At 38.0% G+C, this 11,669-nt stretch overlaps 1 long non-coding RNA gene across 1 annotated transcript; it reads left to right on the forward strand.

Annotated features, from left to right (window-relative positions):
- Positions 1-1,424: 1,424 nt before the first annotated feature.
- LOC120889067 (uncharacterized) lies at positions 1,425-8,176 on the forward strand. The gene is made up of 2 exons (XR_013424611.1): positions 1,425-1,605; positions 4,672-8,176. It is a non-coding gene; the product is annotated as an uncharacterized LOC120889067 (long non-coding RNA).
- Positions 8,177-11,669: the final 3,493 nt, after the last annotated feature.

The following is an 11,669-nucleotide window of genomic DNA, read 5'->3' on the forward strand; positions in this document are numbered from 1 at the left end:
TTTGGGTATATAATGTTCTTGAAATTATAAATTTACAGAGATGGAGAACAGAGGTGTGGTTTCCAGGATACAAGGCTAAGGCAGAAGAAAGGGTGTGAATATAATGGTGTAGCATGAAGGCGTTTTTTCGTGCTGATAAAATAATCTTATATCTTGATTACATGTGTTATAATTGTACAGAACTCCACCTCCTTACCCACGTAAGAATCAATACTTTAGGAATGGTGAAAATGAAATATATCTAACAATATTTTACCAAGGTCAATTTCTTGGTGTTGATATTTTAGTACAGTTATATTAGATGTCACTATGAGGAAAACTGAGTGATGGTACATAGGACTCTATTTTTGCAAATCTGAGTCTATAAGTATTTTTAAATAAAATCTAAAAAAGCTAATGATAACACTTCAAATGCTGATCTTGTTTTTATCTCTTTCACCCTTATAAACATATGGCTTTGAGGATTGACATCAGCTTTAAGGTTGGGACTTGCATGTCTTTATCCTCACCATACTGCATAACATTTCCTGAGCCACAGGGACTGATTCAAGAGATAGCATGTGATGCTTAATAGGTAGACTAATTTTACGTAATGTTGAAAATAGTACAACAGTGTATTCTACATGGGAACACATTTTATGCATAGAATGTTTAGGTTTTATAAATGTTCCTACTCCAGATAAAGATAAGCATAAGTCCTTAGGAATTCCAGTATCCACGACAAAAAAAATACCCTTTTTCTTCAGGACTGAAATTTCTGCATATTCCCCTCAATCCATAAACTTAACCTTTTATATATTTTTGGGGGAGTAGAGGTACCATGGATTGAACTATTGAACTCAGGGGCATTCAACCACTGAGCCACTTCCTCTGCCCTTTCTTGTATTTTATTGAGAGACAGGGTCTCACTGAGTTGCTTAACACCTCACTTTTGCTGAGGCTGGCTTTGAACTCATGATCCTCCTGCCTCAGCCTCCTGAGCCACTGGGATTACAGGTGTGCACCACCATGTCTGCCATCCCTATATGTTTCGATAGACAATTCGATTGCTCTTGAATGCAGCACTCCCTGACTTTGCATGTGAACACTGAACTGCAGTGGGTGCTTTCATGCTACACTGAAGTCCCCCTTCAGAACTGAGGTACTTGTTACCCCTAATGCCAGGAGTTGAGGGATCACAGAACACAGTTGTGTCTTAAGAGTAAGAAATTACCTCACCTTACATTCCCTCCTAGAAGGAGTCCCTCATTCAAAGACTGGTCAATGCTGCAAGAGTGCAAAGATTAAGTCTTTTAATTTGGTACGGAGAGGAAGTGATCCTAACTTAAAGCTCCTGGTGCAATTAGTGGAGTTGACAGTTGAACTGTGTGGCAATTAAATTTTCTCTCCACCCATCCATCCTTTCTTGCTCCTTCACAGGTGTTCTCAAAGGTACAACACAATAAACCTCCTGCCTGATAATAATAGAGTTTTAGAATCTGTTTCCCTGGGAACCTGAACTACAACAGTTGCTACCAGAAGTGATCCAAGAAAGTAGACTCAAGAATGGAAGTACGGGCTGAATAACCTTCTGTGCAGCTGGCAAGGAAGCACCTACTACTAGTGGTAGGTAGAATATGTATACCCCTTGTTGCTCAGCAACAACGCAGTTGGTAAAACTTACTGGCAATGAGGTGGGATGGGATGTAATGGCCAGGACATGACTTACAAGTGCTATACACCAGGTATTTGAGAGATATGGGGAAGTATAATTATAAAGATTGGAATTAGATGGCTGCAGCTGAGTTTGATTGATGTACTGAGGGACAAAACATTGAATGTTTCAGGGTGATTAGTCATCAACTAAAATCTAAGTATAAGTGTCACAGGGCTTCACTGGCAGCAAGGTAGATAAATGTGATGGTATTAAGAGGTGGGGCCTTTAAGAGGTGATTAGGCCAAGAGGGCTTCTGTCTTGCAATGATATTAAACCCCTTATAAAAGAGGCTTCATATTGATGTGGATAATTTGCCCTTATATCATCTATTGTGAAGGAGGATACAGTATTTTACCCTGACAGAGGGTGCAGCAATAAGGAACCATCTTGGAAGCAAAGAGCAGCCTTAACCAGACAACTGAACCTACAGGCACCTTGATCTTTAATTTATCATCCTCCTGAAACATGAAAAAAATACATTTTTGTTCTTTATAAATTACTCATTCTTAGGTATTTTGCTACAGCAGCACAAACAGACTAAGATGGCAGAATACAGGAAAACAGAAAAAGAGGATGTAATTCAGACCCAGGACTTACTGTAAGAGTAGTAAAATTCTGTAGGTGGTTGAATTCACAATTTCAGCAAATCTACTACACTAAGATCAGGTCCTCAATTGAAAAGGTTTGGAACCCTGAGGGATAGGATGATTACATCTGGGTTTATGTATTCAGAAGACTGAATTCTCATATTGCCTTGAACTCTGTAAGCAAAACGTCCCACTCCTTGGTGGTACAAGCTAGGGCTCCCCCATGTTTGACAGATACAGAATCCTTCATAAGTTTTTTTTTTTTACCTCACCTCCTTTCCTGACCACCGGACAATTAATAACCAACATTAAGTCATAGCAGAACCAAAGAAGTGCTGGACTTGCTAAGCGTGAAAAGGGACTATATCTTGAAGGAACTATATGGCCAGACAATACACGCTAGTAGGAGCTGAGAAGTACATATGGGACTGGATCCTCTGTGTGCTTTATTAAGCAGGACTGGAAATAAATAATGGAAGGTTTGTCGACATGGATATTGAAGCCTGGGAAGGATTCTGGGAAAAAGTGCTATCACATTCCTCTAATGCTTCTTGGAAACATGTAGAAAGTTACAGACCACATAAAGGAATGAGAAATGCCAGAGATGCCTGGGGAAGACAGTGGGAGAAGAGATCAAAAGACTCAGAGAAAGGAACATGCTGGAGTAGACTTAAGATAGAAGCCCATGAAAACTAATAGTCAAACCTTTTCTGAACAAAAGCCTGGAAGACACTCCATTTACCAAAGCAATAAGCTTGAAATAAAAAAAGAAACTTGTGAAAAGAGCAGCAGAATCTTTTAAAGCTCAATAGTAGCTGGCTTCTCTAGGTCAGATATGGCATTAGGAGATGCTGCTATAGGACTGAGCTCCCTAACAGAAATGGGGATGATAGGATCCCAAAATTATAGAGTTCAAATATATGTAGTTCTCATAAGAAGGAAAAGGTAAGAGGGAAAGCAGCTATGAAAATAATTAATTGCTGCATCTGTAAAAATACATACAAAATAAATGTATTGCTCCATCTATATAATTAAAAGAAATTAAGGATAGATAATCAAGGGGCTGAGGGCAACTACCCTAATAAAAATGATAATCTGTTTCCCAATTTCCAGGCCTGAGTGAGTTTTCAGACTTGGAATCTATTCATTAAAAATGTTCACACCCCAGGTACAAAGGCCTTGCAAAACCATGGAGATTATATAATGGTAATAATTACTCAAATGGCCTTACACTGATATTCTCAGATAACTGTGAACTAATGCTGGAGTTTTTGAGAACTTTTAAATACAGGGTTTAAGTTGACATTGATAGTCAGGAAATGTGTCCTAATGTTTTCCTTGAAAAGTAGGAAAGTATGAAATCTTGATTTTAAGAATTAAATCCTAATACAGGTTTGGATTATTTTCCATCCACTAGTTCTAGTTTATAGTAGTCCCATTTGGTAGTTTTCTTGATCTCTGAATATATAATTTAAATAGACACAATTGGTAGTTGGCCAAATATCCAATTTGGTTTCTTGGCCAGCGAAGGGAATGGCTGTTTTAGCAGAGAAGGCCAAGTGTAAACTTCTTCAACAGTCTCCCATTAGACTCAGTGAATAAAAAAAAATATTGCAATTGTATTGGAAATACTACTCCAACCTATATACTAGAAGATGCAAAATCTTTTAAAGGGGTGTAGTGCAGGAAAATATGTGAATCACATCTCATCTATGTTTTAAGTAGTGCTGACTCCTGGGCCACGGGACTCAGGAGATCCTATGGTATTAGAGATATCTGTGCAGAGAAAGATGTTATGTGGGTTTTATGTCACTCTTTAGTAGGCAACATCAATATGAAGTTCTATGGTCAAGCAAGACAGTGCCATCTGCAGCAGCAAATTATGCACCATTTGGACTTCTTAAAAATGGCTCCTATTATGACCCTGAGCCCTGGTAGAGATGGAGCACCCTGACAGTGAGTTACCAAGTGACCATTCAGCCCAAACTGCCCACATTGATCTGGGTTATATCACCCTCCTAACATATTAAAGGTTCAGAAAGATCTAGCTGTAATACTTCTAAGATGTAAATTGTCTCTCTGTTATTAGTCATAGGCAGAACCAAAGGACCGAAGTATTCTGTGCAATCAGATGGCCCAAAGTTGCATATCCATGGTTGTGCGGGAAGCTTCCTTATGGCCAGCTGGCTAAAGAGAAAGAATGGGTATGGTATGAGTAGGTCAGCCTTGCCTGTGGGTAGGTTTTAAAGATAGATCTGAAGGCTTCTCAATAGTCCATGACTCAGGTAGTGCAATTGGTTATTCACTCTGTGAAAAAAAAAATGTCTGAAGTTAATGATATACACGGTATCAAAGGAAATGAAAGTCTTGTTTTTTTTTTTTAATCAGGGACATGGAAGGAGAAAAATTGGAAGATCAGAGTCAAGGAGAACTGTGAAAGAGGCATATATAGATACAACCAGGGAAAAATACACAAAGTGTGAAGGGGTTTATGTCATGTTAATGCCCACCAGAGAACATCTACAATGTAACAAGTATGAACAACTGAACAGAAGAGAATGACTCAGTCAGCTTGTCTTTGGTCATCCCAAGGCAAGTGTAATAGACTCCTGAACAGAGTAATCATTGGGTAGAGATGAAGACTATACATGCGATCAACAGTATCTTTTCCCTACCCAATAAGATTGATCTGATCCTTGAGCTACCAAATATCCAGTCTACCAGCAAAAGAGACAAATGCTGAACCCTTGATATATCATCAAACAACTAGTCACTTGGAAGCAAAATGATTTCTCTGGACCCTTTCCATTCTGGAATAGAGAGAAATTCATCTGGAGTGTCATTAACACAGACTCTAATAATGGGTTTGGTTTTATGCCTGGTAAAGTCCAGCAAACCCACTGCATAAGAGCTTAAAGAATTTTAAATCACTGACATAGAATCTCACATAAATTCAGTTAAGCTAAAAGGCTCACTTTAAAGTAAAGCAATAGGCACATGATTTGGGGATTAACAGGTCCTGTCATGTACTGTATCACTCAAAAATTACTGCACTGGTGGAGTAGCAGAAGAACCTTTAAATGTGATTCAAAGGCTTCATCTTGGAGATGGTAACATACAAGGATGGGGTGCCATGTTCTAGATTGTGATATACATCCTAAAATATGGTACTATACCCCCCAATAATCAGAATACATAAGTGTGTAGAATTAGTCATAGAAGTATTACTCCACAGATAATCATTTCCAGTGACTCCCTTAGGAGTAGCTTCTGTCCATCCACATCTGTGGACTCTGTGTGTCTGTGCTGCCTGGTATAATTGAAGCTGACAACAAGGATAAGGTAGTACAATGGGGATAGTGAATATTGTAACAGGCTAGATACTTAGATGATATATTAAAGTTATCTGATGAAATTCTCCTGTGCAGTCTGAAGGTAAATTGATAAGAGCAGCAGCCCATTCTTAGAGATGATTAAGGAAATAGTAGAACTTTTAAGAAAATAGTCTGGTTCACTCCACCAGATCAGCTACGATGCCAGCAGAGTTTCTAATCAAGGGTCATAGCCAGTTTTTAGTTATAAATATCAGTTATAGCTTCCAGAATAATTGCTTTAGTCACCCTTCCTCAGATAAGTTTTCCCAAAAAGTAGACTAATCAAGATCTTGGAAGAACTGTTCCCAAATGAAGTATCCTACTATATGAGGCAAATGGATTCAAGAACAAAACTAATGGACTAGTGTTGATACTGGGATGTACTCTCAGATCTCATTTCATAGCAAGTCGGGTATTTTTCTAACTACTGGGAGTATTGGCTGCTAGGGGCTCACAGTTGTGTCTCTCTAGGATTTGCTGTTGACCTAAGGAATATGCCTCATTAAAGGTTATACACCCTCCTTGGGAGAGCTCATATCTGAGATCTGTAGGCATACAGAGGTCTTATCCTCTTGTTTCTACTAGTGATAATTTGGAGGGACTTTTAGATTCAGAGTTCCCTATAGGTTTGGATGAAGCCACTGTTCTAATTTCCCCATCAAAGTTCAGCTTCCCTTATTCTCTCCTGGGTTTGACCCAAGAACATTCCATAATAAGCACTTCCCAACCACAAATATCAGTCTTGAAGTCTAATTCTTGAGGTACCTAACCTGTAATATATGCACAACATACTTTCCAGTGTCTCATTCACATTCATTCCATCTCTGGTCTCTATCTTCCACTCCAGAAAGCCCAGCTACTCCTGCCTTTGTGAATAAAAGGACAGATGAATAACCTAAGCTTCTGGATCTTGTACTTAGATGAAGCCCTCATTTACAGGCTACTTTGTTCCTTGTCTTAGTATGCTTGTGCTGCTATAACAAAATACCACAAACTGGGTAATTTATAAACAATAGAAATTACACTTCGGGATGCTGAGAAGTTTAAGATCAAGGGGCTGGCATATGATATCTGATGAGGGCTTTCTTGCTACATCCTCACATGGCATAGAGTAGAAGGGCAAGAAGGGATGAACTGTGTCCTCACATGGCAGAAGACCAGAAGAGTTCTCCCTCAAACTTTTTTATGAGGTACTTAATCCATTCTCTCTCTCTCTCTCTCTCTCTCTCTCTCTCTCTCTCTCTCTCTCTCTCTCTCTCTCTCTCGGTTCTAGGGACTGAACTCAGGGGCACTTGACCACTGAGCCACATCCTCAGCACTTTCTTGTATTTTATTTAGAGACAGGGTCTCCCTGAGTTGCTTAGTACCTCACTTTTGTTGAGGCTGGTTTTTAACTCAAGATCCTCCTGCCTCAGCCTCCCAAGCCTCTGGGATTACAAGCACAGGCCACCATGCCTGGTGCCTAATCCATTCTAGAGTGAGGAACCCCCATTACCTTGCATCCTGGAAGCTCTACCTTCCAATGCCATCACCTCAGTGGTTGCTTATCAATATAAATTTGGGAGGCTGTACCACATAAAATGATAGCACCATTTTTTTCTTCTATAGTGTTCACTGTGTTGAAGTATGAAGTTCATTAACTTTTACTCTCTCTAGTAGGATATGGAACAAAGCACTTTTCTGATTGAAGTGGACCGATCACCTGAGTTCATTGGCTATAATCTCCTTGTACTACCCATTTTCCTTGCCTTCTATGATATTAGGTAATTTTGGAGCTCTTTCAGTTTCATTGATTGACCCTTTTCTGATTTATTCAATGGTTTCTCTTTGCTCATCTTGTTGTTCAAACACATTTTATCACTTGGTCTCTGTCTATACTGTTTCATAGATCTCCTTCACTCTTTAGGCCTTCTATTCTTGTATTAAGGCAAAGGACTTTCACCTTTTCAACCTCATTTTCTTCCCAACATTTAGTTATACATTCCAATGACCAGATGGGGAGGATCCACCACCACCTCTGTATTAGTTTTTTTTTTTTCCTTGCTGTGACAAAAATACCTGGCAAGAGTAACTTAGAGGAGGAAATGTTTATTTGACTTCACAGTTTCAGAGGTTTTAGTTTATAGTCAGCTAAATCCTTTGCTCTGAACCCAAAGTGAGACAGAATATCATGAGAGAGAGAGAGAGAGAGAGAGAGAGAGAGAGAGAGAGAGAGAGAGAGAGAGAGAGAGAACCAACTAGCGCCAGGAGCACATGAGGAACCAGAGAAAAGAGATGGCCCCAAGGGCACACCTACAAAGACCTACTTCCTCTAGCCATATCCTACATTCTTATGGTTACCACCTGATAGTGACACCCAAATTATTAATCCATCATATGAGATTGTACCTCTCATAGTCTAATCTTTCCACCTGTAAACACTGTTACATTGCCTAACGTATGAGCTTCGTGGGAGTCCATCACAACTTCTAAGACAAAATATGTAATGCTGAATAAATATTAAATGCTTACAAAACTAATGTTTTCCTGACTCTTTTAGTTAAGCATTTACTTAATGGAAATATTATCTATCCCAGAGAGTCATATTTCCTTTACTCATTTACTTATTTATTTATTTATTATTTTGCTAAGTAAGATTTTTGGTATAGAGTCTGCCTAAGTTTTTCTTGAACTTGTGATTCTCCTGCTTCAGTCTCCAAGTAGCTGGGGTTACTGGCATGGATTACTGGATCCAGCTTTTTACTTAATAAGCCTTCAATGAGTACTCACTGTTAGATAATGTACTAGAAATGGGAGTACAGACATAGTCTCTGCCATAGCAAAGATTATAATCTAGTTAGAAAGAACCAATAAAAAATACTTAACTATATTTTCTAAAAGTACTATAAATGAGAGGTAATACACAGTAATCTTACCTGCTATGCACTTTAATGCTTCCTCAGAAATGAATAGGATACAACTAGCCAAAAGGAGAGACATAACCTTTCAGATGAGAAGAATTTTATTTGAGGAATTGAAGAAAGGCTAATCTGTTTGGACCTACATTGTCCAGCATAATTTTCTGCCTTGATAGGAAAACTCTATATAGGTACTATCTAATAGAGTAGCCTCTACCCACATGTAATTATTGAGTGCTTGAAATGTGGCTAGTTGAAGCAACTAAGGGACTAAATTTTTAATTCTGTTTAAGTCTAATTAAATTCAGTCATGGGCTACTATATTGGACACCTAAGATACAGATATAGAGTATCATTATCATTGCAGAAAGTTCTACTGAATATTGCTCTATAAAGCCAATCCCAAAATGTCAAAGGTGGAATGTTTTCTCTGATATGTGGAAGCTAATCCAAAATAAGGGGAAGGGATGAAAAAGGAATAGAAGAAAGATAAGTGAAGTGTAAAAAAGGAAATGAAGGGAAGGGAAGTGAAATGAGATAGGGAAAATCAGTGGAATGAATCTGACCTAACTTTTCTATGTACATATATGCCACAGTGAATCTCGCCATCATGTACATCCACAAGACACTATTTTTTTAAAAAAGTATAACTAGATAGCTAGCAGAAAAAATCAGTAAAATAGGGGGATCGAACAGTGGATGGGAGGAGGGGAGGGAAAATGGAAGTACTGGGGACTCAACTAGAACAAATTATATTCCGTGCTTTTATAATTTTATCAGAATGGATCCCATTGTTATGTATAACTTAAAAGAACCAATAAAAAAAAGAATAGTGACCTTAGAAGGTCAATGAATACCAGATCACATGGGAGCTTGCAGCTAACACTATGAATTCTTCACTTTGCAATAAGCAGAAGGGAAATCACAGCAGAGTTTTAACAGGAAAGATATGGTCAGATTATACTGTGCAAAGATTGCTCTATCACCCATAACAAATGATTTGAAGAGAAGAAGTGGCCAGACTAAGTAAAAGAGTTGTCCTTTGCTATTCATGGGGAATTGATACCAGGACATTTCTTTGATACCAAAATACACATATGCTCATGTCTTTTAGATAAATGATACAATATTAGCCTACAAACTGAACACATCTCCAATTCTCATATACTTTAAATAATCTCTGTTACTTATAAAATGCAATAGAGTGTAAATGATTTGTAAATAGTGACATATGAATTGTTGGGGGCAAATACCAAGAAAAAAAACATGTGCATTATAGATAGAATATTTTTCCAAATAATTCTGATCTGTGATTGGTTGAATCCACAGATGCAGAACAAACAGTTACAGAGGGTGATTGCAAATGGACTCATGAAATGTGTCATATGTGGGTGGAGGCAGCAAGTAGGAACATGGGCTCACATGTTTGTCAAAGAAGGAATAATCTGTGGATAGTGTCTCAGTTTTAAGTCATGGTTGTCTTTGTCTTTGTCTGAACTGGCAATAACTAAGTGTGAGACTGAGATTGCTATGCTTCTATTGCTCCCAATAGCAGCATTGAGAAGCACAGGACTTTAATAAGATCCTTATTTTCTATTATCACTGATTCCCCATTTTTTGGTAAGACTTGGCATCACCTTTTGAGATTCTGTAATGAGTTGGGCAGATAAGGTTGGCTGACCTCCCCAAGATGTTGGGGAGGCTCCCTCATAAAATGAAAGGAAAACCATCCTTCATAAGCAAGCTTGGGTTTAGTTATGAGTTATGGTTTTTTATGTCCTATGGTATTGTGGTTTGGATATGAAGTGTCCCTCAAAGACTCGTGTGTTGCAGGCTTATTCCCCAATGCAGCAATATTCAGATATAGGGATTTTGATAAGTGATTGGATCATAAGGGATCTCAGTGGCTTAGTCCTTTGAGTGATTTGTAATTTGGTGTCTTTTTTTGGAGGTGGTGAAAACTGCAGAAGGTGGGGCCTAATTGGAGGAGTTAAGTCATTAGAGACATGCATGCCCTTGGGGGAGTAACTAGTCCCTAACTCCTTACTTGCTTTTCTCTTCTTCCTAGCCTTTACCTTAAGTTACCACCATAATGTTCTGTCTTGCCTCAGGCCCAAAGTAATGGAATCAGACACAGGCCCAAAGTAATGGAATCAGACAAGTATATCCTGAAATCACTGAATCTGTGAATCAAAATAAATTTTCCTGCTCTAATTTGTTTTTCTTGAGTAGTTGTGCAAGCAACAGAAATTTCACTAATACATAAAGCTTCCTATATTTGCTTCAGCAGTCCCATAGACTTTGCTTTCTGCTTATTCCCTGGGCCACCAGCAAAAGCCTGGTATTGTCCTTGAGGCTCCAGGTACACTCTATGCCCAGGCAAACTTCACAGCATTCTACTATCTTGCAGAATGAAACTCCCGTGTTTTAATGTCTTGTCTTTGCTCTATGAGTCACGGTTTTCCCAAACTCAACTTATTAGAGTTTTTCTTCTCACCCTTCATCTCTCCCTCTTTTCCTTCTTTTTTCCCCTCCTTCTAACACTCCTCCCTCTCTTTCTCATTCTCTGTCTCAAATTTGATTATTTTTCTAATTAGTAACTTTAATTACAAGTGATGACACTATTTTCTAACACAAGACTTAATTACTGGGTTATATTAGCCTACCATTGATATCATTTAGGATAAATATATCCCTTCAGGATGATTCATTCTTAAATTATAAAAATATATCTTGTAGAATGTTTACTAGTATCAAGGAAAATTCTCATACTATGTACCCAGACAACAAAAGCCTAAATATCATTTTCCTAGTAATGTTTTTATACTCAGAAAATGAAAAATTTAGTAGAATTGACTCAAATATCAGTGTTCCAAGAAAACTGACTTTTTTTTTCTTTCTTTCTTATATTTGTGATAATAGAATAGACTTTTTTTTTTCCAGACAAGGAGATAAATCTTTACTGTTGTGATCCAAACATTTTCTAGGAACTATAAGGAAACTCATATTTTAATGCCAATAGGTGGGAGGGTAAAGTTGATTTATTTTTACCTTTTCTTTTCAATCATTCTCACATATGAGTTAATCAAAGCAGAATCACAAGTTGAACAACAGA

Source organism: Ictidomys tridecemlineatus, chromosome 8 (genome assembly GCF_052094955.1).
Source record: "Ictidomys tridecemlineatus isolate mIctTri1 chromosome 8, mIctTri1.hap1, whole genome shotgun sequence".
Lineage (NCBI taxonomy): Eukaryota > Metazoa > Chordata > Mammalia > Rodentia > Sciuridae > Ictidomys > Ictidomys tridecemlineatus.